The 7,125-nt window shown below is 41.9% G+C and overlaps 1 pseudogene; it reads right to left on the bottom strand.

Moving 5' to 3' along the window:
* Nucleotides 1-653: 653 nt before the first annotated feature.
* LOC149161470 (putative WD repeat-containing protein C2A9.03) lies at nucleotides 654-1,963 on the bottom strand (annotated as a pseudogene).
* Nucleotides 1,964-7,125: the final 5,162 nt, after the last annotated feature.

Raw genomic sequence — 7,125 nt, 5'->3', positions numbered from 1 at the left:
ATCATCAAGTATCATTTAATTGGAACGAATAGAAATTTAATAAAAAAAATCATATTCTCAAAATGGTGTTCAAAATTAATATAATCATATCACAGGAAACTTTGCCATCTGCAAATTTAAAAAATCATATCCTCAAATTTGTATTCAAAATTAATATAATCATATTGGAAAAAAAAATTCCATCTACGAATTTCATTACGAAGAAAAAAAAGTATGAATAATTATTTTCAAAAATATTTAAATAACATATCATATGAATAACTAAATAATTTTTAATATAAAATTTAAATGTATATTTATTTTTAAAAAATTATAAATTTAGACTAAAAACATTAAAGTGTACATATATCTCCGTAATCTCTACTAGATTTATTGAATAAGTTCACCGAAATAAACTTTTACCTTTAACAATTTTACCATTTGAAACCAAATAAGTTCGACTAAAATAGGCTTTTATGATTTAAAATTTCATGTCAAAAAAGATATAAACCTTGCAATCAAAGGATTGTAATCCTACTAGAATAGCTAGAAATAAATACTACAATATATTTTTCATACCCTAATCTTCAAAATGTGATGGCAGTACAACGTTCCACCCTGGTAAGTTTATTTCATACCCTAATGTTCAAAATGTGATGGCAGTGCAAGAAATTTCACATTAAAGAATCAAGATAAAGAGATTGATGCCTTCTTTTATATTCAAGCAGGCTACTAAACGGGTTGTCAGGAGCTTCATCGTGGTCACCGATAAAAAATGATTCCATGTCTGCACTGAATGAAATTCCGGTTATCTCCCCAAAGAAATCAATCTCCTGGCTCTTGTTATACATGTGCTTTGTATCAAATATATGGACAAAATCAGCTTACTCTGCCATGGCCAGAAACTGTCCATCTGAGGAGAACCTGATAGATCTTATGGAACCATGTTCCCCTTCAGAACTTCAAGCGAGGTTGAAGTGTTTTTAACATCCCAGAGCCTGCATGTTGTCTCTTGGTTCCCAGTAACAAATACTGTACCATATGGATGCCAAGCAGAGGCAAAGCAGTAATCCAAATGACCTTGAAGAGTTGCAACCACCTTTCCTGTTTAGCAGTCTGAAAGAAAACCCTGAACATCATCCCCAACGACAACAAACAACTTGTTATCAGGACTTACAGAGGCACGATTAACAGCCCAGGGAAAGAAGAAGTGTTGAATCCGTTCAAATCCATTACTTAGATCAAATATTCGCAAACCACAATCATTAGATGCAGTGATTAAGCGAGTTGCGCCACCAGGAGTCTCATAAATCTATACCGAATTCGTACTGGCATTGTCGCCACCCTCATTTTTAGAGATCTTCGAACAATAACTGGCACCTTTTATACCCAAATACTTACAGATAAGCTCTCCCCCATACCCACCAACAACAAGTAAATTATTTTTGGCAGCCATGCTCATAAGCTAGACTTGTCTGAAACCAGCTAGGGTAACCCCTAGATGGCTTTTGGATGCAACGACTGGGCCCCTCACATTAAGACATTCAGTTCATCTACGACCTAGTGCAGACCAGTGGATAATAGAATAAGCCGATGAAAGATACACATCGTGCTTTGATGTTTCCCAAACCAATTCTCTTAATTGTAAGTGTGAATATGTAGGTTTCACTGATTTCGTATTTCTTTCAAATTCGTAAAAATTCCCCCCTTTCTGGATATTTGCACAAATATTATCTAGTTGAGATTGAGGAACATCCGTCAGATTTTCATACTCTTTCATCCTTATATCTCTGTATTCCTACCTTGTCATGTTTGTCATCTGCCATGGAATTCCTTGAATATATTCTCCTCTTCTGGCTTCCGCAGCAGAAGTGCCATCCTCTTCATCATCTTCCTCGACATCAGTCTCAGCTTTTGTATCTTCATCAAAAGTAGCCATTAGAATATCATACTCAGCGTCTGAATCTTCATCAGAAACAATCATTTCGGGCTCATACTCGCCTGATGCGCCATATCTCAATACGCTTTTCGAAACACCGCTGACATAGGTCTCCTTCTCTACGAACGCCACTGAGTATGGTGTCGTTCTCTACGATAGGGTGGTTTTATACACAACTAAACTATAACACGGGTTGTTATGTTTGGAGTAAATTTGATTGGATCAAGTTATCGGTGATTTTTCGGGACAATTCATGGTTTTGCCCATAGTATTCAAATTAAATCAGTGGACATAGAATCAAATCAATTATGTGGGGAATGTGATATTTCCCTATGGTTGATTAACCCCTTACTCGAAAATTTGTTCTAGATACTAGCAATTATACTGAAACTCTTTATGGTACCACAACCAAGTTAATCTCCCCGAGTCAAATTTAAGGGGGTAATTGATTGGGTGATTCGGATAACACAGCCCGAGGGACCAGGGGATTAATCTCCCGATTCAAAGGGGGGATTGATAGGGTGCTTTGGGTAATAGAGACAGAGGACTAGGGTGGTTTGGATAACAATGGAGGAATCTCCCTGAGTCAAATTTAAGGGGGGAATTGATAGGGTGATAGGGTGATTTGGATATCACCTTAGTGGACATAGAATCCAATCAACTATGTGGGGAATGTGAGATTTCCCTATTGTTGATTAACCCCCTACTTGAAAATTTGTTCTAGATACTCGCGGTTATACGAAAACTCTTTACAGGGCCACGACCAAGTTAATCTCCCCGAGTCAAGTTTAAGGGGGTAATTGATTGGGTGATTTGGATAACATGGGCACAAGGACAAGGTGATTAATCTCCCGAGTCAAATTTAAAGGGGAAATTGATAGGGTGCTTTCTGTAACACAGGACGAGGGACTAGGGTGGTTTGGATAACATTGGAGATTCGTTAATCTTCGTGAGTCAAATTTAAGGGGGTAACTGATTGGGTGACTTGGATAACATGGGCCGAGGGACAAGATGATTAATCTCCATAGTCAAATTTAAAGGGGGAATCAATAGGGTGCTTTGGGTAACATGGGACGGGGGACTAGGGTGGTTTGGATAACACTGGAGGAATCTCCACGAGTCAAATTTAAGGGGGGATTTGATAGGGTGGTTTGGATAACACGGGAGGAAGCGTGTTCATCTCCACGAGTCAAATTTAAGGGGGGAATTGATAGGGTGGTTTGGACAACTTGGTTCGGTGGAGGAATTGATAGGGTGGTTTAGATAATTTGGTTCGATGAAGTTACCAGTGGTGTTTTGAGCTCTAAATTTATGACAACTCATAATTTTGCCTATGGTATTCAATTTCCATGTAGCCTACTTAAAGGTGGAATGGTGTTTGGAGCTCTAGGCTTATGAGAACTCATGGTTTTTCTTATGGTATTCATCTTCAATATAGCCTAATTAAAAATGGAACAAACTCAATATTAGTGGCTATTAGGATCTGAGCAAGGGTGTCCTCAGACACCACCACTTCTCTTGGTATTATTCCATCTTAACATAATGGTCAATGTGCAAACAATCACTTTGGGACTCTCTATTGAATTTTCTACTAGGAACCCACCATCATTAGGGTTTCTTTGCCATTAGTAATAGAAATTAAATACTAATGGGCATTAATGATAAATTTAATAAATGATTTATTTTCATTGTGATAAGTAACAAAAGGATATCTAAGGAGAACGGAACTAGGGTTCTGCGAAATCCCTCAACGGCGCCGACGGCACTGCGCGGAAGACGCACAAAATCTGTAAGAATTTCACTGCAGCGTGACAGAGCTGCAGGGTACTAGCAAGAGGCAATGGAACAGCCTCAGGGGGGGGCGTCAGAGCCCTCCCCTTCACAGCACATGCCTGAGCAAACCGTCATCTTTGGATCAGTGGATCAGGAAATCCTGAACAAAGGGAAACAGCAGCAAAATGATGAAAAGGAGACAGGACATCGGAAAAACAAGGACAGCAACACGCAAGAAGGACAAGAAACTCCAGATCAAAGCCCGAAAATCTCCTCATCTACATGCCGACCGGTGGCCAAAGAACGGCCACGAATAGAGTTGCCCGGAGACAAAATAGACAGGAGAATAGAGTACATGACTGATCATGCCCTCATTGGAAAGTTCATAGGGTTTTGGCTGACTGAGAAAGCTTTATATGGATGGATTGCGGTGAAATGGAAACCCAAAGGAGATGTCACTCTTCAGCTGGGGCCGAAAGGCTTCTTCACCGCAATTTCTTTCTGTCTAGAGGACAAATATAGGGTCCTGGAAGAAGGGCCTTACTTTTTTAACTCAGCAGGACTATATCTGAGGGAATGGATTCCAAGATTCAACCCAGATAAAGAAGACCTCACCTGGGCCCCAGTATGGATCAGATTATACTCTCTTCCAGATGAATATTGGGAGAAGGACATTCTCAAGGGTATCGGAAATGGAGTGGGAACATACATCAGAGCGGCAGAAGAAACCAAATCGCGTAAGTATATCTCCTATGCTCGAATATGTGTTTTTATACGCCTGAATGAAGCTCTACCAGAGTCGATAACTCTTGCCCACAGAGACGAAGAATGGATCCAGCCTCTCGACTATGAACACGTGCCCTTTAGGTGCAGAAAATGCCATGCACTAGGGCATCTCTTCAGGGACCGCCCTCTAAACGCCAAAGCCAACACCCCTGTCCCTTTTGATAACCCAACCTAAGACGGCTTCACCAAAGTCACAGGTCGGAAGCGCTCGCATAAAAAGCCTCAGAATGGAACCAAACCCAAGCCTAACAAACCCCAAGATCCAGCTTCCAAGAACAGCTTTGATATACTTGCTCATACCCCTGAAGATCAACCCCTAACCACTAAACCCAACCCTACTCGCCCATCTTCTTCTTCCAACCCACCTTCATCTGATCCCCCCTCCAAACCTCATTCCCCCATCATCACCCCTTCTATCCTAAGCAGGAGTCAGAAAGAACCAGTGGAGATTCACAAGAACATGGAAGTTGACGGAAAGGAAGACGTACCCGAGGACTCAGAGATCAATAAAGAAGAAAGCAATCAAGTGTAGCAAATGGAAGAAGAGCCAGAGAGCATAGATCTAAATGGTCTGGACATTCTGGAACTAGAACTAGCTTGCAAAAAAAGAGCATATGACTCTATATCTGAGCATCAACTCGACAAGCTCGAAGTGGTTATCTCAAGAGCCTTCCATCAACACCAACTAGGGATACAACCAGGTAGTCATTGGGATGGCAGCCTGCACCCAAAAGATTCCAAAAAGAGAGGAAGGAAAACAGACCTCCAGCGAACCATCGAGGTTGGGAAAATCCTGGTAGATTCAGGCAGATATGCTAAGTTAACGAAGTACTACAGGCCCTCCAACAATAGTTGAACCATGAAGCTTGTATCCTGGAACTTAAGAGGGCTTAATAGCCCCGGAAAACTTAGGATGTTAAAAAACATGATCAAAATGGAAAAGCCGCAGATGTGCTTTCTCCAGGAAACCAAATGTAATAGTTCTACTCTAGGCAACATACTCTCAAAAGCATGGCCAGGCTGTCGATCGGTTGCTGTAGACGCCTTGGGAGCCTCAGGAGGACTAGCCATAGCATGGAACACCCAAGCGGTAACTCTCACAGATTTTCATGCCTCTCATCATCTTATACAGGCAGCCTTCCATATACTGGGCACCAATATTCATGGCAACTTATCAAATGTATATTTTCCGCAAGATACAGGTAGCAAAATCATGCTCCTTGACACTATAGAAGCTCTGAGCAATAACATAAGACACCCACTATGGATCGTGGCAGGGGACTTTAATATGATCACCAACAGTGAGGAAAAGACAGGAGGGAGAATCAGAAGGGAGCCAGAAGTCGCTCGCTTCAAGGACTTCATCCAAACTGCGTCCCTTATCGATATGTCGTTCTGCAATGGCACCTTCACCTGGAGCAATCGCAGAGCTGGCAAGTCCCAAATCGCCTCCAAATTAGACCGCTTTCTCATCTCTGACAATTCGGTGCACTTAGGAGGAGATATCTCAGCAGAAATACTGGCATACAATGGGTCGGATCACTGGCTGATTGCTTTACAAAGGAGGAGACCAGGGGATTTGACAAAAAGACCCTTCCGCTTTGAGGGTTTTTGGCTTTCACACCTTGCATTCAAGGATTTCGTCAAGACCACTTGGGCCTCTTACGTCCCCCCAGAAGGCGCAAAAATGTATCAATTTCAACAGAAGCTAAGATTTCTAAAAAATCAACTAAAAATATGGAATAGGGAGACCTTTGGCAATATATTCAAGGCGCAACAAGAGTTGAATCAAGAACTGGTGAATCTCCAACAAAAGATAATCACGGAAGGGCATACGGAAACTACTCTGGACCAGGAACGGTTCATTCACAGTCAGCTTGAAGAAAGGAGAAAGCAGGAGGAAATCTACTGGAGGCAAAAATCAAGAGTCAGGTGGCTAAAGGAGGGGGAGCGCAACACCAAATTTTTGCACAGAACAACGGTGCAGAGAAGGACGCACAATACTATCCCCTTCATCCAGAATCAGACAGGGGAAAAAGTCGAGAAGCATGAGGAAATCGAAGAGGCTCTCCTCAATCATTTCCAACATGTCCACCGGGAACCAATAGATGACAGGCAACAGGCTATTGAGAAAATCATCAGAAATGTGCCAAAACTCATCACGGAAGATCACAATGAGCTTCTAATGCGACCTATTCTTCCACAGGAGGTAGACGACGCAATGGCCCAGCTCAAAGATGGTAAGGCCCCAGGCCCAGATGGATTCACCACCACGTTCTTCCATGCCTTTTGGGACATGATAAAGTTGGAGGTTTGGCAGATTGTTGAGGAATCCAGGGCCATGCGTTGGCTCCTCCCCTCCCTCAATTCCACTTTTATCACTCTCATTCCCAAAGAGGAGAATTCCATCACCCCTGACAAGTTCAAGCCCATCGCTCTCTGTAACGTCATCTACAAAGTCATATCAAAAGTCATCGCAAACAGGCTAAAGCCTCTACTACCTCTACTTATCTCTCCGGAACAGTCGGGATACGTCGAGGGACGACAGATAATGGATGGCATCCTCCTCACGCACAAGATAATCCATTCCCTCAAGCACTCTAAACAAGCAGGTATGATTCTCAAATTGGATCTTTCTAAAGCTTTCG

This window comes from Pinus tabuliformis, chromosome 5_2 (assembly GCF_031772625.1).
Source record: "Pinus tabuliformis cultivar Carrire ecotype Pingquan chromosome 5_2, CPIR1, whole genome shotgun sequence".
NCBI lineage: Eukaryota > Viridiplantae > Streptophyta > Pinopsida > Pinales > Pinaceae > Pinus > Pinus tabuliformis.
Note: the sequence above shows the minus strand (reverse complement) of the source record. Positions and strands in the feature narration are given on the sequence as shown.